Source organism: Citrus clementina, unplaced genomic scaffold (assembly GCF_000493195.1).
Source record: "Citrus clementina cultivar Clemenules unplaced genomic scaffold, Citrus_clementina_v1.0 scaffold_1, whole genome shotgun sequence".
NCBI lineage: Eukaryota > Viridiplantae > Streptophyta > Magnoliopsida > Sapindales > Rutaceae > Citrus > Citrus x clementina.
In genome coordinates, this window is record NW_006263303.1 from 19,881,476 (window position 1) to 19,903,243 (window position 21,768).

Genomic DNA, 21,768 nt, shown 5'->3' on the forward strand with positions numbered 1-21,768 from the left:
CAGCAAGTCATTGATTTCCTTCAATCCTACAAACCCGCTTGCTTGCTCTTTTCCTAATATAATCCAATCTCTAATTTTCTTTTAAGAACTTGTAAGATAAAATTTGTGATTGAATAGCGGGTAATTATTGTTTTTAATAAATTTGAATCTATTTTTATGAATAGAAAAATGTTTTGGGCTATGGCTTATGGGTTATTATTATTTTTAATTAAGAGGGGAGGTGGCACTCCGCTACATCCTATTAAAATCCCTTTATTCAGTGTACCCCATTAAATAATATTAGAAAATTCATCATAACTATTAACACCCTTTTTAATTCTAAAAATAGCCTTATTTCAATTGTTACAAACAACATTCTCTCTCTGAAAACCCTAAATACATGTATCTTCTTTCTCTTAATCTTCCCATCAGTCTTCCCATTTTTAATTTGAATCAAATGTACATTCTAATTTAGAGTTTAAACTAATCCTCAAGGAAATAATTAACTTATAAGAAAACTATTAAAAAAGAGAGAAAGAGAGATTGATCTTGAAGTTTATATGATAACAATAGGGTAATCATGATTCAAGAGGTGTTGAAAATAGAAGATTGTTGCTTATATGGCAGTTATTGTTGTGTAGACTAGGGTAACCTACAAGTTTATAATTTTCAACTTCAATTGATGTGTTTCTTCTTTCTTTATTCTTTCTTTAAAAATAAAAAATAAATATAATTCATTAAGACTAAAAAAGCCGATTAAGACAATACAAAAAATTCATCTCATACTCCTATTTTTGGATGTCTCTTAGCCAATTTTGTGTGCATTTAACTTCAAAAATATTTTTGTTGGTTGCTAATTCTGAAGCAATTCGTATTCATCCAATCTTGGATTAGCAAAAAATTATATCCATATAGTAGCGAAACAGGATGGATAATGAATGCAAAGTGTTGGCCAAAAAAACAAAAGATAAAATATGCGGGAATGGGTATGAAGAATTGGTGGAAAGAGAAATAATGATAGGTTTAAATGAATTTATAAATATCCTTTAATGTAATTTTAACATAAAGGTGCTTTATAAGAATAATAAAGGAGTGTTAATTATAGCTCAACTCTTTAATCAAAGTGTGAGTTTTACAATTCAAGTTAAAATTTAAAGTTTATGAGTTTATGAATGTATAAAGGGTATTTTAACATATCAATGGGGTTAATTAAAAGCCTTCATAATTTTCTCTTTTATTTTTATTTTTTTCTTTTAGGTAGCTTGAGCCCCTGCTTGTCACATGTTAGATGTGCTGCCCCAAATTATGAGAATTGAGATGATTTAATTTTACCATAATGTCATAACAAAAGATGTTTTAATATCTTCGTAGTTTTGTCAAATTACTTATCATTCAATAATCATATTTACCTCAACTTTCTTCATAACTACAATATTTTTTTCCGCAATAACTAATATATATATAAAGCTATGACTAAAAGAGTTGATGTGACATCACTATTCCTCATCCTTTTATATTCTCTATTATCTAATATATTCATCAATATGTAACCATTAAAATAATTAATTATAAGTCTTAGAAACATTCATTTCTTTTATTATGCTAGCAATTAAACTTTCATGACTTAAAATACATCAGTCAACTAATTAATATAAGAAGGAAGACTATTTCATCTTCCCTCAACAATATATAAAGCTGGGACTAAAAGAGCTAATGTGACATCACTATTCCTCATCTTTTTATATTCTCTATTATCTAATATATTCAACAATACGTAACCATTAAAATAATTAATTATAAGCTTTAGAAACATTCATTTCTTTTATTATGCTAGCAATTAAACCTTCGTGGCATAAAATACATCAATCAACTAATTAATATAGGAAGGAAGCCTCCTTCATCTTCCCTCAACAATGCCACTACCAGGGCCTAATTTTAATGCAATAATCTCATATTTAATTATACAACCTTTTGTTTAGTGCCTTTTCGCTTCTTCAAACTCTCTAAACACTAAGTATTTAAGATTTGTTATGTTTGGATTTTTTTCTATTTAACCAACATCATCTTTAGAAAGATTCTTGTGTTTTTATTGTTTGACTTATTTGAATTTTTAGTATTGTGTGCTTCATGTAGTACTCTTTTCTTCATGAGTTGAACAATGATAGAGACAATTGGATGATAAGGGTTAGGCTTTGTAGGATGTGGAAGTCTGTTAATACCAAGAAAAATGGAGAATTGATTAGTGTGGATATGATTTTTATTGATGAAAATGTTGTATAAAAAATTCATTCTCCTATTGTTTTCTCTAATTATCTTTTTTTTTTCCAATTGTTTTACACTTAATGTAGCATTTTTTTTCGTAGGAAAATCTAATGCATGCAACAATCAAGAAAAAATTAGTGACAAGATTTAGGCACATGTTGAGTGAGGGTTCTTTGTACAGTGTCAAGAATTTGAAAGTTGTTTCAACTACAGGCGAGTACAAACCACTTTCAAATTAGTATAAGATTATTTTCTTGGTTATAACTTCGCTTAAGAGGTTAAAAAAATGAACTGTTAAGATTCCGATCAATGGATTTCGATTCGTATCTCCGAATTTGATTGATTTACGTGTGAATGATAACACAATCCTCTCATGTATTTATTTTAATTATTACTGTTTGTTAATCTTTAAGTGTATATTAAAAATTATTGATCCTTATGTTTTAACATGTTTATGTTATTTTTCCATGATATTACAGATGTTGTCGGAAGTTTATGGGGTGTTGGTGACATTGAGATCATTGGAGCTGGTTGGAAAAAAAGAGATATAAAAGTTCTGACAGATTAGTAAGTTGAATATAATCAAGAAAACTATGATTATATTTTTTTGGGAAATTATCAACTATATACCCTTAATTGACACCCGTATCAAACGTATGTGAACACTTTTCAAGTGTATCACTCTTATACCCTAAGTTGACAAAACACTTCTGTCATCCACCAATCCGTTAACTTCCGTTTGCAAGTGCTGACATCATAAGGGTAATCTAGTCCTTTAAGATGGATGAAACTTTGATTAAAAAAAACATGTCATCCCATTTACCTAGTAAAAAATGACATGTCATATGATATATATTGATAAAAATGACATGTCATCCCATTTATCGGATACTTATTAATAATTGCTAAAAAAAAACTATTTTACAACCAAATCTACTCCTCTAAAATTTAACCTAAGTTTTTGAAGATCTACTCATCCAAGCTCCAACTGGAATTTTTTATGGTATAATATGTATAATTGTAAATAATACGTTGTTAATAATTTTTTATGGTATAATATGGATATTTTTTATGGATAATTGTTAATAATATGTACCATTAATAATTCATTTTTTTAATCAAAAAATTTATTGTTAATAAAAAAATAAAAAAATAAAAAAATTGTGTATTGAAAATTTACGTTAATTTTTTGGGCATATTTATCTTTTTACCTCATTTTGAGTTTCAAGGGCGAAATAGTCAATTTGCCACAATTCTATTAACTTTCTAATGGAAGTTAACAGATTGGTGGACGCCAGAATTGTTTTGTCAACTTAGGGTATACGAGTGATACACTTGAAAAGTGTTCACACACGTTTGATACGGGTGTCATTTAAGGGTATATGGCTGATAATTTCCCTATTTTTTTTTAGTTATTGTTTTATCATAAGAATTGATCAATAGTTATTACTTAATTTTTAATTTTCTTTTTCAATGAATACATCCAATATTTGTTGAAGAAAAACTGTTAAAAGTACAATGAAAAAGGGTATAGGCCTTAGAGATTATTCAACATATTCACAAGAAAAATGAATAATACTAAATTCTTTTTTCAAATTCGCGCGAAGCGCAGTTCTATTTCCTAGTTTTTAATATAACTTGTGTAAAAATCTAACTTTCATTCAACCAACCATAATTATCATGCTCAAATTCTACGTTGCTACAAGAAGTCAAGAAAGACTTTAATGAGGGAGAAATTATTTTCATTACCGACATTATAAATGGACCTCGATTATATTTAATGGAGGACAAAGTATTTTTCTTACATTTACATTATCTTCGACGGGACTCCACTTGTATTCGAAGATTTTCTTCCGTGTCTCATTTACCAGGTGTTTAAATTACCATTTTCTTTTTTTTTTCTTTCTGAAAACCTTATTTTCTAACCACTGATTCGATTACTTTATGAATCCGACGGTTTCCCTTGTATGTGTGTGTATATATATATAGACACACGTTGATGCTTTGATGGCTCTAAACTATTTTAGATTGCAGTCGTGGTCAAATGAAAGATCGTCTAATATTGCCTATGAGATTTTAGTATCATAATCTTGTTCATATTTTCATAGAGATGTTGAATTTTCAGGTACAACTCATTCTATTTCAAGGTCCCATCACTTTACAATATTATATAATTAGTTCGTAAGGGAATCTGAGCCTATGCAGGCAGAACATGCCAACTTCGCTGCTGGCATTGACCTGAAGGTCAACAAAACTTCTAATTTAAATAAGCATTGACCTCAAGGTCAATGCCTCCAAGATAGATCATTAGTCAGGGTGTTTATATGTATTCAACTTGTGAGAGAGATCTAAGTCTAAATAATATAATCCAATGGATGCACTTTCGCTCTTGCTAATCTATTGCAAGTTACTATTTATCTTGTTAGGAATATTGTAGAAGGCTCCAAAAGACTCTAGTAAGTTCAGTGTTGCTTCAGGTACAGATGCTGATGTTGAAGAAGCTTATGCTCAGGAAGTTAGTTATCATTCACGTGTGTGTGTAAGCCAGCACGACATTAGTCTGTTATGAATAGTACAACTGTCACATTGTTATTGGTTGTACATTAGATGAGTTTGTTACATTGATATTGTATAAATACCCGCCTCTGTATACATTCATAAGCAGTTAAGAAATGAATTAAAATCTTTTCTTCTTCATTCAATATTTTCTCTCAGTTTCTTGCAAACCAACACTTTACTATAAATCTTTGCACGGTATCACAACCATACAAGGGAAATTTATAAAAATAACCATAAAAGTTTAACAAATTACAAAACTAACCACACAGATTTTTTTTTTATCAAAACTAGCCTAATAACAAAATTTTGGACCAAAGTACCCCCGTCAATCTCACCCAAGCTCACTAAAATCTCTCACTCACTTAAACCTCTTACTTATCGCCAACACCGTAGAGCAACATCGGAGTTTATCGTCGGCGGCCAATCTCACCGTAACTACATCCAATAACACCAATTCCACCAAAATCACGTCTAATAGCAATCAAGATCTCCGAGATCAACAGTTGAAGTTCAAAAACCCTAGGTTAGCAATTTCAAATACATGCTTTATTTTATTCTTATGTTGTGTTGTGGTTGTGTGTTGTTGTTGTTGTGGTGGTGTTGGTGGTGGTGGTAGTGGAGGTTGTTGGTGGTGGTGGTAGTGGAGGTTGTTGGTGGTGTTAATGCATTATTGGAGTGTGTTGCCTAGAAAGTCTTGCAATGGGTGTTGACCAATTCGCGAAGATTCGCACAATGGGCAGCGCCCATCGCATGAAATTTTGTGCGACAGGTGCTTGTCGCAACAACTTTTGTGCGACAGGCAAGCCGTCGCACAAAAATTCAGATTACATAATTTGAATTTTTGTGTGCAGGGTGGTCGTCGCACCATGTTTTGTGAGACAGCTCGCCCGACACCCAAAAATTCAGATTTGAAAAAAATTCAACTTAACCCAAAATTATAATATATACGGCGACTATTTTTTGGAGGTCATAACTTAGGCTACATGTATCCATTTTTTTTTTCGTATAATATACCGTTTTGAAGCTTGCGACGAAACGACTCAAACCCACAAGCTTGTTTGCCGGTCTCCTCTATGGCCAAATAAAAAAATTGCCTCAAGTTAAGTGTGACAAGCACTTGTTATTACTGTTTCTGCAATATCCATGTAAAATGTGTTGTATATTCACTTTATCATGCTTTGTAGTGTGTAACCACATTTGTTTTATTTGTTTTAATATTTTCAGGTTTAACAAATTTAATTATGCTTCAATTGTATTATGACGGTTGGTGTGAGACGTTGGCGGATGGACGTATGGAGTATGTGAATGACAATAATACAACTTTTCTAATTCAAAAAGATTGTACGTTTGATTAGTTTCTGACAAGAGTTGATGATGTTTGATAGATAAATCGTAATGAATACAATATCACCATGAAGGCAACTTTGAGGTCTAGAAATACAATATATCGTACATGTTCACTACATATGGACATATTTAACGACGAAATGGTCAAGGTTGTGTTACATATAGCCTCAGATGTGATAAATTACGGATGCATCCCTGTATTTGTTACCACGCCTCCTCGAGTTGAGAACCAAAATGTTGAGCCACCTGTAAAAATTGAAACTTCCTTCAGAGCAAATGTCTCTGTCCCCGATAGTGAAGAAGATGTAAGTGGTTAGCAGCTCTCGGTTTGTGCAGGAATTGGCAAGCACAGCTTCGACCCGCTTGAGCGGCTCGAGTTTAAGCTGGTAGTGCACACCCCAGGAACCTGCAATGCGAACAGATATTGGGTTAGAGAAAATACAGCAAAATGAGAACCACTATGGAGACAAGACATCTGAAGCGAGCAGGCAACCTGGGACCACGAAACGGGGTGGGACGCGGTAATCCTTCCCGTCAATCTGTGCAACTTGACCCCAGGGACCCCCAGCAAAAAAGAATTTTTTCTTCCAAGTCCCACCACCACCAGTTGGAAGCTCAGTTATGGGTTTCTTGGTCTTGGTACTAGACTGGAAGTAATACCAGCCGGCATCTTTGGGGCTGCTCTTTAGCTGGTACAAGTGCTTCACCTCGTCAACTGTTGGCTCGCTTTGGCAACATATGTCCCACAATATGAACAGACCAGAAAGTACCCGCCACCCATTGGGGTTCAGTTGACCAGGAGCTAAATTCAACCCATTGAGTATTCGGGCAAAGTAGGGCTGCATGGGGCACCTTAACCCAAGTTTAAAACTCTCTAGAAACAGAGTAACATATCCCCTAGGAGGCCGGCTGGGGGTATCCTTCTTTCCTGGGACCCTAAGAGGTACCTCATCAAGAATTCCATACCTAACCCGGAGATTAGTAAGCTCGTATACTGTGGTCGTGCACGTGATGAAATCAATAGCGTAATGCTGTGATAGAGCTCTACCTCCTACTGTGCTCCTCCTATTTGGCCGCGATGTTCCTGGTGAGGACATCTCACCAGAATCATCTCCCTGATCATTACTCAAGGTGTCTTCCGAACTAGAAGAACCCTCGTCGTCACTATTACCGATTGAGGAGGTTATTTGAGGGGACATCCTCCTAGCACTAGTCCCAACACTAGATCTAATGGGTTCTAGGGGGATCCCGGGGTCAAAAACAGAATCAGCGAGCAGACTAGACAAGAAGTCTAACTCGTCGTCATCAATCTCAATGACCTTCTCTTTACCTTTTGACATTCCCTAGACTATAACCAGAACTGCATCACCAAACACTACCCAAGCAAAACGTAAAAGAAATTGTCTACAACTATCCACGACCGAGGTAAAAAGAAATAATACATAAAGTTGTGACTTAGTCAGAGAGAGACAATGAAAGAAGCTTTTACGCCGAGGGAGAGGAAGGACTCATTCGCCGGAGAGACAGAAATAGAGTAAATGACGAGTTTCTCTTTTGGGGGTTTTGGGTTTTCTAATGAGGAACAAACTCTTGGGCTGCCAGCATTTAACGACGCAAATCCCAAGAGTTTCATAACCGTCTGTTTGAAATTCAAACGGAGGGGTAGATTTCTGCCACATCACCTCATCCGCAATTAAATGCGACACAACTCTTGGCAGCCTTTTTCTACCCTGCGTAAGCCAGAACCGTTGAGTTTCCAATGTCAGCTCACTACGTTACCCAACACCAGAAACTGGGGGACCGATGTTTGGGGGATGTACTTCGACGAGACGAGCCGTGATGAGCAGATAGCTATTAGCAGGGTTCGCACGAACAGGTATATCTTGCAGAAGTCTGGTAGCAGGAGAACAGGAGCATGAATATTCTGCTTGTCCACAAATACGCCATCGGCGAGGCCGGTCTCCTGCTAATGGTTGAGCCTCCCGCTAAGGGTTGAGGCGAGGAGACCCGGTCAACGGCAGTTGGCGAGACGTGCGCCCCAACCCGAGAATCAAGGCACGAAGACCACGCGACCACCCACGATTACGAAAATGGAGCATCCACTTCCGAGAGATGGGAACGTAATGGGCGTGGGTTGAAGGAGGGTCTGAACTTAGAAGAAGCCTATAAAAAGGTGGCCAACGAAGGTAAAAGGGTTAGAACTTTTGATACTGAAACTGAGATAAAGAGAGCATTCAATAATCGATACCAAAAACAAGCCTTAAAATTAATGGCTAACGTTCCCAGGAACACAAAACCTTCATATCTGACTTGAGCGTCGGAGGGTTTACGCCGGGAAAACAACTGGCTTGCTCTAACTTGTTTCTGTGTACGCAGGAATTCTTGGAGAAGAAAGCATACGAGGAGAGATCCTGATCGTGGTCGAGTTGATTGAGCAGAGATCCTGGTCGCGGTAGAAAGGGTAACCAGAATCTCGCATCAACAATATGTAAAATAGAAACGTTTCGCATACATCAATATTCAGATGAATACAATAGCCTAAATTCTGATATCACCATTAAATATGTCCACAACAATCTTCTTCCTAAAGTACTGGCCATGGATACCACTAAAATCAAGTGTAAGTCCGAACATTAAATATATTATAAACATCAACCAAAAACCACCGGAAAGTCCTGTAACTAGGCACCACTCTCCGATCGATAAACATGTCAAATGCTCTCTTATTTGAAACCACAACTGATCTTTACTGGTTTCTTCATGTGTGACTAGCCTAAGCAATATGTTGTGGATTATAACACCATTGAACGCATAACTCTCGAAATCCATGAAGTGCCTGAAAATATCATTCTTGAATAACGATAATTGTTTTCGCGTTAACTTACTCTGGATAGCTTGGACGACTCTCTTAAATTTCGATGTCTTTATAATACGACCCGGGAAATGATCATCAGAGCCTAACTTCATCATGCTTGGATCTTTTCTTCGTGCGGGTGGATTACGCTTTGCCAATTTATTTTTTCGCCATGTATCTATAACAAAATCAAATTTTTATTCGTTATTTAAATTTACAAAAATATTACAATAAAAATTTAAAATAAAATTTATGAAAAAAATACAAATAAACACAAATTATGCAACAAAATACACAATTTGTGCACAATCTTTGTTTTTTTACGACGAGAGCCCCTTGCATGTAATTTTGTGCGAGGGGCAACCCGTCGCACAAAAACACATCGAGTGTGAAGTACATAGGCTCTGTGTTTTTGTGTGACGAGATGCCAATTGCATAATGCCATCGCACCAGATTTTGTGCGATGGGCTAGCCCATCGCACCAAGTTGGGGCGATGGCCAGCCATCGCACGAAACTCACGCGATGGGCTGCTGCCCGTGAACGAGTTTGGCGTGATGGCAGATGTTGCCCATCGCACAAAATTCGCGCGATGGGCTATTGCATGTCGCGCGAATTCTGTCCAGTGGGCAACAGCAGCCATCCAACACCCACAAAATACATACATAACAACAACCTCACCCACCATCGCCATAAAAAACCATAAATATTCAATCTATCACCACTGCCACCAACAGAACACAACAACAGCAACAACAATAACAACACAAAATCACAACGCAAATAAAAAAAAAGTAATAACTCACCTAGGGTTTTGAATTTTAACTGTTGATTTCAGAGATCTTAGAAGATTTTGAACGTGATATAGCTTATTTTGGCCACTGACGATGGACTCAAATGCTGATCTACACCACCGACGATGTGTAAGGGATTTCAGCGAGAGGGAGAGGATTTGGTGAGAGAAAATGGTGAGAATGATAGTGGTAGTTTGGTTCTCAAACTTGGTGTTTGGCTAATTTTAATTGAAAAAAAATTGGGAGGTCAAATTTGAAAAATGCAAAAGTATTGTGGCCAATTTTGTAAATTTCCCCAATCATGGCAAATACAAACACTAAAACATCATCTTCGTTATCCTTCAGGTTCATGCAACCTGTCAAGCTAGATCGAGCTAGTTACCTTGTGTGGAAAACACAGGATCTTGCATCAATAATTGGAAATGATCTTGGAGGTTTCATCAATCGTGATAAACCTTGTCCTACTTAATTTTGACTGAATCATATGAAGAATCAAACAAATTTGAGATCATTCCTACAAGGAAAACTGAAAATCCAGAATATATTGTTTGGAAGAAAATTGATAAGTTGATTTAGAGCTTGATGTTCTCTTCAATGGTAGACAATGTGCTGATAATGGTAATGAGATGTGAGACTTCACATGAAGTAGGGAAGAGACTTGTTGAGATCTTTATGTCTCAATCTAAGGCACGTCACATTCCTCTGTTGATCCAAATACGAGCACAAGAATACAGGGACCACATTGCTCAAAGGGATTGCTAGAAATGGACTTTATCAAGTGGAGGGTTTAACCACATTCTATCATTCAAATAAATCTTATGCCCTGTCATCTTCTAAATCTTTGTCTATTGTCAATTCCAAGTTTAATCCTTTGTCTACGTTTTCACAATGTACTGTAGCAAATGCAATGCTTTCTTTTGATGTAAACTCATTTAAATTCAATAAAGATGTCAAAGTGGCCTTGTTTACTCATCCTGTCAAATCTTTTAATTGCAATGTAATGTATAAATGATTGGGACATCCAACCATTCATGCTTGAAATAGGTTATGAAAAATCTTGATCATACATTCCACCTAAATAAACATATCACACTTAATCTTTGTAGTGTACGTTAGTTTGGTGAAAGTCATATGCAACATTTTGTAGTGCACGTTAGTTTGGTAAGAGTCATATGCATAAATGATTGGGACATCCAACAATTTATGCCTTGAAAAAGGTTATGAAAAATCTTAATCATACATTAAACCTAAATAAACATATCAAACCTAATCTTTGTAGTACATGTTAGTTTGGTAAGAGTCATATGCAATATTTTCCTTCAATTGCAACAATAATACATCCCTTAGAAATAATATATACATATATTTAGGGACAAGCCCCTATTTTGTCATCCCAAGGTTACCAATATTATCTGTCTATTCTAGATTCACTAGGTTCACTTGGATTTTTCCCCTCTTTGCAAAATCCAAAGCCCTACAAACATTCAAAGAATTCAAGGCAATGATTGAAAACAGTCTATCTAGTAAGATCAAGTATTTAGAAACTGGTTTAGAAAACAATCTTTCACTCCTTTGAGAGGGATTCGTCAAGGGGACCCCTTATCACCTTATATTTTTGTGTTGTGTGTAGAACGCCTGAGTCATGGGATTAATAGTGAAGTCAAAAAAGGGCGTTGGCAGCCTGTTCGTTTGAATCGCAATGGAGTCCCCCTCACTCATTTGTTCTTTACAGATGATCTCTTACTACTTTCGGCGGCGTCTCTAGACCAAGCCCAAGTTATTTCTGAGGTGCTTGATTTTTTCTGTCTCGCATCTGGTGAAAAAGTCAGCAAAGAAAAAATCAATATTTATTTCTCTAAAATTGTTAGAGTTGATGATAGGCGTGAGATTGTTTCTGAGCTTGGTTTTTATGTGACTGATAACCTAGGCAATTATCTTGGTGTTCCCCTTTTACATAATAGAGTTAACAAACACACCTATAAGGGTGTCCTTGATAAAGTCCAACAGCGCCTCACTGGATGGAACGCCCTTAATCTTTATTTGGCTGGCAGAGTCATGCTTGTTGTTGAGTGTTAGAAAATGTATATTTATAGAGGAGAAAATCATCATTTTACATTTCAAGTCTTACTAACACGCTTACTTTTATGTATTTAAGCTTCTTGTGATTTAATTACGTGTGTTTTATTTTAATTAAGTATTTTATATATTTTAGGGGCATCATGGTCATTTCACAATGAACGAGAAATCAGACGGCAAAACGGACATCACTTTTGAACTCAGGACAGTCGAAAACCTTAGGAGGAGCATAAAAGGAAAAATGTCACCGTTCACATGTACGATTGATAACTCTAGGAAATGAGAGTTATTACATCAATTCTAGACTTGAATCAAGATCATATAGAGAACAAATAAGGTGTTTTTATTACATTTTGATTACATTTTGCTTAAACATTCATTTTAGTTGAGTATTAGTAAGTTTTGCTAGAATCATAGTAATTTGTGCTAAAAACATATGCATAATTGTAGGTTCTTAGAAAGTCTTAATTCATGAGGGGATGTTGAGACATTAGATGAGCAAGAGGAGGAAAAAAGACGGCCATAAAAGAAGAAAAGCACAATCGAGAGCAATGCAGTGCTGTTGCGGATGTTAGAGCAACTCGTGCTGTAGCAATCTGGAAGTAAATGCGGGAGAAAACTTAGGCGCGGGTCAGCACATGTTTCCTAATTGAATGCATGCACGTTCATGGGCTTGTGTTTAACCGAATTTGCAATATAAAAGGGAGGCAATACTACAAAGAAAGGCGGCAAGGGAATTATCATTGGAATAATTACAAAGGAACGAAGAAGAAGAAGATCAGAATTAAAGGAGATTGTTTTGGCAGCATTGGAGAATCGGGCAGAATTACTTGGCTTTGATCTTCACCGTGCTCAACTTATATTTATCTTCTTCCTCTAATTGTTTTGATGTATTCCGAGATTCAAATATTTATGTTTATTTTTCTCATCCAGATTATGAACTAAATTTACTTGTAGTTGAGTGACAAATAATCCAATGGGTTCTTAACTGTTCTTATATGTTGTTATGGTATTGCTGTAGCATTTTACTCTGGTAGTTTTTATGAATATAACTGTTATTTTGGTTGACCACCCATTTAATAGTTTCAGTTAAGATAGAGCAGCAAAAGGGAATGTCTTAGCGGACATTATTAGAGTATTACTTGTTCTTAAGTCGAGTTTCCTGGATTAGGTTATCTTGAATCCCATAAGGGCAATACTTGACGTTAAGATTTGTGACACTCTAGACATAGGTGTTCACCTTGTAGGGTAGAGAGATTAAAGGATATAATGTCGTACCATGAATATATGAGCAACTGGTCATTGTCAGTAGATTTAAAGGTATGAGACTTCCAACATGCGATAGCTGAGGATGCAAATTTATTCTGCCCAGTGCTACAGCACTTATTGTAACAACTGATGCTAATTTGGTAAACAACAGTCACCCCATTAGGAGAGTTTGATCATTCAACTACTATAATCTCAATTGAATCTTAGACACATTTAACTTAGTTTATTTCTTTACAATATTTTTTTATTTCCATCTTTCGCAATTATTTATCACGATAGAATTATTAGACAATTGTTTGTTTTGGTTTTTAATTGATTTGCGATATCGTGATTGCTTTAGCATTTTGAGTAACATCAATCCCTGTGGAGACGATCTTGAATACTCATCACTTTATTACTTGTTGTGTATACTTGCACATTGGCATTGATAATAATTGATTATAAAAATCAACCAACAAGTTTTTGGCGCCGTTGCCGGGGATTGATTGTTTATTTTTGAAGTGTGAAGTAAATCGTGATAGCGCCAAATTTGACTTGATTCATTCTATTGATTGGTAGATCAGTACGTGCATGCGCAAGGACAGATATGTGGTATTCCAATTCGATCTTAAGATTGAAAGGACTGTCAGGAGATTACGAAGAGAGCAAAGAAATTCAAAGACTGTTTCAGGCATGAATAATTTGCAGGATGAGGGAAATTTGAACCCTCACGTGCCTTTACAACCAGTCAACATTCAAGAAGAGCTGAACGAACATGCTAATGGGAGACAGCTAGGCAATAACAATATTATTTACATGGCTGATGATAGAGACAGAGCTATAAGAGATTATACTGTGCTAACTCCTCAAGTTGTACATCCTGGCATCATCAGACCTGAAGTAGACGCTGCAAATTTTGAGTTAAAGCCAGTAATGTGTCAAATGTTGCAAACAGTTGGGCAATTTAATAGATTGCCAAATGAAGATCCTCATCTCCATTTTAAATTGTTCTTGGAAGTAAGTGATACTTTCAAGATTGCTGGAGCAACACAAGATGCCTTAAGGTTGAGGCTCTTTCCTTATTCCTTAAGAGATCGAGCAAGGGCATGGTTAAATTTATTATCATCTGATTCCATCACTACATGGAATGAATTGGCTGATAAATTCCTAATGAAATATTTCCCACCGACAAAGAATGCAAAATTAAGAAACGAGATTACTTCCTTCCATCAACTTGAAGATGAGAGTTTGTACGAGGCTTGGGAAAGGTTAAAGGAATTGCTCAGAAGGTGTCCTCATCACGGTATTCCTTGTTGCATTCAATTGGAAACTTTCTACAATGGATTGAATCCGAGTACAAGGTTAATGGTGGATGCTTCAGCAAATGGAGCTTTGTTATCCAAAAAAGAAAACTACTTTCTGTTTGTCAATTTGTGTGTTATTTTCTAAGGTCTTCCATATCCTTGTCAGTTTGTGTGCCTTTGTTATCTATGCTTGTAAGGACACAACACCTCTCAAGTTTGGGGGGGTTGTGTTTCCGAATGCATATGTGTATGTTTGTATGCATGTGTTTATGTGTGTGTGGTGTAAAGCTCTGTTATCTAATATTTGTGTATGGAATTGAAAACCTAATGAAGAGAAATTGAGTGCTATTCAGTATTTATATGCCAAGTAGAGATAATTATAGATGAAAGTGAAATTCTGTCCTGACACTTAGACTTTGGTTGAATTGTATGAGACTGTTAGAGCAAAGCCAAAAGAATAGAAAAGATCCTAAGTTTGGAGGGAAGAAGCAAGTTTGATTAACTGTGATATCTATGAAATACAATTTGTTCCAATGGCTCAAGTTGCTGGGTAACCAGATCTGAATATGTACCCCATATGCAGAATTGTGTTCAAAGATAGCGAGAGTTATGAGCAATGCTGTAGCATGTTATAAAAAAAAAAATCTTCTGTCTACAATCACAGTTTGAGTATGTGAAATTTATGCTACCCCATTTATGAATGAAGTGTATCATTGCTGAAAGTTATGCAGTCCTGTGGTGATGTTATAGCATATTTAGAATTCAATCAAAGGAAGCACACACACACTATGGACAGAAAGAAGCTTGAGTCTAGAACTGATTTACTATAGGCATTTTGTATGATTGGAATTGTTATCTGAAGGTGGAAGAAACCTTGCAAATTTGATAAAAGAGCTAAAATTATATACATGTTTGTTTGCGGGAAATGTTAGTATGTGTCATTACTTGAGGGCAAGTAATGGTTTAAGTTTGGGAGTGTGATAACTCTAGGAAATGAGAGTTATTACATCAATTCTAGACTTGAATCAAGATCATTTAGAGAACAAATAAGGTGTTTTTATTATATTTTGATTACATTTTGCTTAAACATTCATTTTAATTGAGTATTAATAAGTTTTGCTTGAATCATAGTAATTTGTAGGATGAGGAAAATCATGCGCAAAGACAAATCTGTGGTGTTCCAATTCGATCCTGAGATTAAAAGGACTGTCAGGAGACTGCGAAGAGAACAAAGAAATTCAAAAATTGTTTCAGGCATGAATAATTTGTAGGATGAGGGAAATTTGAACCCTCACAAGCCCTTACAACCAGTCAACATTCAAGAGGAGCAGAATGAACATGCTAATGGGAGACAGCCAGGCAACAAAAATATTATTTACATGGCTGATGATAGAGACAGAGCTATAAGAGATTATGCTGTATTAACTCCGCAAGTTGTACACCCTGGGATCATCAGACCTGAGGTAGAAGCGGCGAATTTTGAGTTGAAACCAGTGATGTTTCAAATGTTACAAATAAAGGGACAATTCAATGGATTGCCAAATGAAGATCCTCATCTCCATATTAAATTGTTCTTGGAAGTAAGTGATGCTTTCAAGATTGTTGGAGCAACACAAGATACCTTAAGGCTGAGACTCTTTCCTTATTCCTTAAGAAATCGAGCAAGGGCATGGTTAAATTCATTACCATCTGATTCCATCATCTCCATATTAAATTGTTCTTGGAAGTAAGTGATGCTTTCAAGATTGTTGGAGCAACACAAGATACCTTAAGGCTGAGACTCTTTCCTTATTCCTTAAGAAATCGAGCAAGGGCATGGTTAAATTCATTACCATCTGATTCCATCACTACATGGAATGATTTAGCTGATAAATTCCTAATGAAATATTTCCCACCGACAAAGAATGCAAAATTGCGAAATGAGATTACTTACTTCCATCAAGTTAAAGATGAGAGTTTGTACGAGGCTTGGGAAAGGTTCAAGGAATTGCTCAGAAGGTGTCTTCATCATGGTATTCCTTGTTGCATTCAATTGGAAACTTTCTACAATGGGTTGAATCCGAGTACAAGGTTAATGGTGGATGCTTCAGCAAATCGATCCCTGTTATCAAGATCTTACACGGAAGCTTATGAAATTCTGGAGAGAATTGCTAATAATAATTATCAGTGGCCTTCAGCCAAGCAACCAGCAACCAGAGGATCAGCAGGGGTTCATAACATAGATGCAATTACAGCCTTATCAGCACAAGTAACTTCATTGACTAACATGGTAAAGGCCATGACATCTGCTCCAGCAACAGTAAAGCAAGTTACTGAACTTTCTTGTGTATACTGTGGTGAAGAACATGATTTTGATAATTGTCCTGGAAATCCATCTTCAGTAAACTATGTAGGTAATTTCAATCGACAACCTCATAGCAACCCATATTCAAATACTTACAACCCTGGCTGGAAACAGCACCCAAATTTCTCATGGAGCAGTCAGAATCGAACTACTCCAGCATTAAATGGACAAAATAGAAACACACAACCACCTGGCTTTCATCAGCAGAGTCAAGGGCAAAAGCATATCAATCAAGATCCAATCACTTCACTGGAAGCACTGATTAAGGAGTATATTGTTCTCGCTTGGAGAAATGGGATTAGAAATCTAGAAGTGGAAGTTGATAGCTTATGTGTAACCCAACTTGTCTTGAATAAAATGGTCGCTCCTAATGATTATGGTCCAATTCTACATGCCATTAAAGAAATCCTGACTCGTGATTGGAATGTTAGTCTCCACCATGTGTATAGAGAGGCGAATCACTCTACTGATTCCTTGCAAATTTGGCTACGTCTCTCCCCTTAGGTCTTTATGTACAGGATTCACCCCTTGTTGGTTTAAATTACTAGTTGCTTCATGACATGTACAGGGTCTCTTACACGCGTTCTGTTCTTCCTTAGCCCTTGCTAAGTGCTCCTCTTGTACCAAAAAAAAAAAAAAAAGAAATACTTCTCTTACAAGAAGTAATTACTATATATAAGGAGGTTAATTTGTTTATATAACATATGACAACAATATGTTTCTCTTCAAGTAGACAATTTCTAATATAAGAGAAACAGTGGGTCTATTGAGAGATTGTGTGTTATTGGGGTTTTGGTACGAGGAAAATAACAAAGTGATTGTAATAATTTTTCACATAGTATATTTTTCTCTTGTCATCCTTGGCGACCGTGTTTTTTCTCCAATATAAAATTTTTTACATAAATTCTTGTGTTGTGTGATTAGTTTTATTCTTCATCTATTTTTTATTTATTATTTGTTTGATATTTTTGCTTGTAAGATCTTGAGTGAGATTAAAAATTCCTAACAAGTGATATCAGAAAAAGGTTATTCTATAAAGCAATAATGTCTGCATATAAAATTCCCTAATAGATTATATCTACTCTCGTGTTTAGTAATGGGACAGAATTAGATTACATTAATATTGTCTTATGTTTGGGGTTACATAGGATTGGACAAGATTTATATAATATTTGAAATTACTAAAATAAAAGTAAATAAAAATTTAATAAATACTTAGATATTATTGTAAATTTCATTACAAAGTTTATAAATGTTATTAGAGTGTATATTTTCTTATTTCTACCTTTAATTTAACAAAGTTGGATATCTCTTATCGAGAAATTACTAATTAATTTTTGTCTTCATTCAAGATTGCCCCGTAGATCGAACCAGCGTCCGTTAATAGACGCTACCGTTGTTCTTAACTAATATGGAAGCAGCTTTATTTGGAGGATATGTTGTACTTATGATTTAGCTCACGTCATTAACAAAGAATTTAGTGGTCCAAGTTTTTGCAGTAGAGTAACTAAATAGCAATGATGACCCAGTCAAGTCAATGTATAAATATTGAAATGACTATTACCTCAAAGTTTTCAAAATGAAATTGGACCACCAAAAAATTTCCCACTAATCACTACCGATTGCAACTTGTAGATCGCAATTTATAGACAGATATATATTTAAAAAATAAAAAAATAATAAAAAAGTGTTCCAAGCCCTCTCTGAGGTTCTCACTCAGTTCTACATGTAATTTACGAAAAGTTCTTGCGATTTCACTCGGTTCTACACGTAATGTAAGATAGAAAGATTCCAATCAAAATTTTGATTCTTGTTCAAACATAACTACGATATCCGCGAAGTCTGTGTTGCCACAAGAACCACTTTTAATGGAGGATAAAATATTTTTCTTACATTTACATTATCTTAGGTGGGACTCCACTTATTATCGAAGATTTTGTTATGTGTCTCGTTGCCAGGTGTTTAGGTTGTCATTTTCTCTTTTCTTTCTCAAAAACATTTTTTTTTAACCATTAATTCGGTGACTTTATGAATCCGACGGTTTCCTTTTTTTTTTGCATATATATATATATATATATCTCTACTGATGCATCGATGCATCTAATCTAGTGAACATTGCTGTCGTGGTCAAATGAAAGATCGTGTAATATTGCCTACAAGATTTTATAATCATAATCTTCTTCATATGTTCACAGAGATCTTGAAGTTTCAGGTGCAAGTCATTGTTTTTCAAGGTCCCATCACTTTACAACATTATTTAACTACTTCGAAAGGGAATTTGAGCCTATGCAGGCGGAACAAGCCAAATTCGGCTACAAGCCCTGACCTGAAGGTCAATATGAACTTCCAATCTAAATAAGCATTGACCTCACTCCAAGATAGATCATTAATTAGGGTGTTTATATGTATTTAACTTGTGAGAGAGATCTAAATCCAAGTAGTAGAAACCAATGGATGCACTTTCGCTCTTGTTAATCTGTTGCAAGTTACTACTTATCTTTTCTGAATTCTCATTTGCATCAGATGTCCTTACTTCGTCTCAGTGTCTTAGTGATGGAAACACCTTAATATCAAAAGGTAGAAGCTTTGAGCTTGGTTTCTTCAGTCCCGGTAGTTCCGAAAATGTAAGAGAGATTATAACATTTTTCAATCTTTGGTTTGATATTCTGGAAGAAAACGGTTTGCCATTTTTTGGAGAAAACGGCTAACGGTTTAATTCCAGAGAGCATGTTTTCTGTTCTAGAGAAAACGGCTAACCGTTTGGAGAAAACGGCTCACCATTGGAGAACACAGCTAACGGTTTAATTCCAGAGAGCATGTTTTCTGTTCTAAAGCAAACGGCTAACCGTTTATTTCCAGAGAGCTTGTTTTTGTGTCAACTGGAAAAACGGTTAGCAAGCTTGGAAATTTCAATTGTCAATCGATGCAAAATCAAACCAAAAGAGTGTCTTTGAAGAAGTACCATTTCTAATGGTTGTATTCTTTCAAATAAACATCTTCTTCATAAAAGAAAGACGCACAATTAGATCAATCATCAGATTTTGCAGGTTTCATATATGTTCTGGAAATACAATCTTATTTGCTAGAGATTGTATTCAGGATTTGATATATCTTAAGGGTAATTTGCCATTAAAACTCTATAGCAAACCAAAAATTGGTGAAGGCAAATAAAACCTTAAAGGAAAGTGTGCAAACACGTCTCAAATCCTAAGAAATTTTCTTTGTTCTTTGCCTCCATATTCGAAATTCACCAACAATCTTTAAGGTTTTATTTAATGCAAATGGAAGCTGAGAAGAGTTTGACATCATTTCTGAATCCTAGTGTCCATCTCGATCGTTTTGATGGAACTAATTTCACTCGTTGGAAGGGAAAATTGTTCTTTCTCCTTACTGTTCTTAAAGTGGCATATGTTCTTGATCCGAAATTGGAACCATTTCCAGAACCAAGAGAAGATGATACCGAAGTTGTTAAGGCTGCAAGGAAACGTCGTGAAGATGATGAATTGATGTGCCGGGGTCACATACTCAATACGCTTTCTGACAGGTTATATGATCTCTACAATTCTATGACTTCTCCGGTAGAAATTTGGAATGCTCTTGAGTACAAATACAAAACGGAGAAAGAAGGTACTAACAAATTCCTTGTATCTAAATATTTTGAATTTATTATGGTAGACACAAAATCCATTCTTGATCAAATACATGAGTTACAAATTATTGTTGCTAAGCTTCGAGAGTTAAAAGTTGAAATTTCTGAATCATTTCAAGTTGGGGCTATTATTGCTAAATTGCCTCAAAGTTGGAATGATTATAGAAAGAAACTCCTTCATAGTAAAGAGAACATAACTTTAGAAGAATTACAAAAACACTTGGTAATTGAAGAAGAGACTAGGTCTCGCGAATCCAAGGATAAGCATGATTCTACTAAAGTTAATGTTGTTGAAGCTAGTAAATTCTCAAAGAATTTTAAAGTCAAGAATGACAAGAAATTCAAGAAGTCCAGCACATAAAAGTTTTCTGGAAATTATTTCTTTTGTGGTAAGAAAGGCCATCGCCAAAGTGATTGCAGATTCAAGAAGAAAAAGGAATAAGTGAATTCCCATAAAGCTAATGTTATTGAAAACAAATCTGAAGAGATTTGTGCTATGGTTTCTGAAATGCAAATTGGCATGATTACCGAAACCAATATGGCTGAAACTAAGTCCTATGATTGGTGGCTTGATTCGGGTGCAACAATTCATGTTTGTAATGATAAGAAATTTTTCTTATCATACAAAGAAGAAACGGAAGGACAAATGGTTCTCATGGGGAACAATAATGCAGCCATAGTAGTAGGGAAAGGAGTAGTTGAGATCAACTTCACTTCTAGAAAGAAAGTCACATTGTATAATGTCTTTCATGTACCTTCCGTTAGGAAGAATCTTATTTCTGCTAGTTGTATGTGTAAGCATGGGCTTAAGATTGTGCTTGAGGGTAATACTTGTATTATCTTAAAGAATGGATTATTTGTTGGGAAATGGTATTCTTGTGATGGAATGTACAAACTCAGCATTAATAATAATAATATCAACTTAGCTTATATTGTTGAGTCTTGTGATGTTTGGCATGCTAGATTAGCACATTTGAACTTTAGATCTATGAAATACATGTCTAAGCATGGTTTGATTAATTGCAATGATGTTAAAGGTCATAAGTGTGAAATCTGCATCCAAGCTAAATTAACTAAGAAACCTTTTCCTAAAGCTGAACGAAATACTCAAATATTGGATTTAATATATACCGATATTTGTGAGTATAATGGCATGTTAACAAGAGGAAGTAAGAGGTACTTTATCACTTTGATTGATGATTGTTCTAGATACACTTATGTGTATTTACTTAGAACAAAAAATGAAGCCTTTGATAAATTTAAAATTTTCAAAGCTGAAGTTGAGAACCAAAAAGATAAGAAAATCAAAATGGTTCGTAGTGATAGAGGTGGTGAATATTTCTCAATTGAATTT

General features: G+C 35.2%; 2 non-coding genes and 1 pseudogene across 2 annotated transcripts; 1 reads left to right on the plus strand and 2 right to left on the minus strand.

Annotated features, from left to right (window-relative positions):
- Positions 1–14,317: 14,317 nt before the first annotated feature.
- LOC112096023 lies at positions 14,318–14,424 on the minus strand. The gene has a single exon (XR_002904182.1). It is a non-coding gene; the product is annotated as a small nucleolar RNA R71 (small nucleolar RNA).
- Positions 14,425–16,330: 1,906 nt separating this feature from the next.
- Positions 16,331–16,437, minus strand: LOC112096029. The gene has a single exon (XR_002904187.1). It is a non-coding gene; the product is annotated as a small nucleolar RNA R71 (small nucleolar RNA).
- A 2,778-nt stretch (positions 16,438–19,215) lies between these two features.
- LOC18054760 overlaps positions 19,216–21,768 on the plus strand; it is an 8,689-nt pseudogene continuing 6,136 nt past the window's right edge.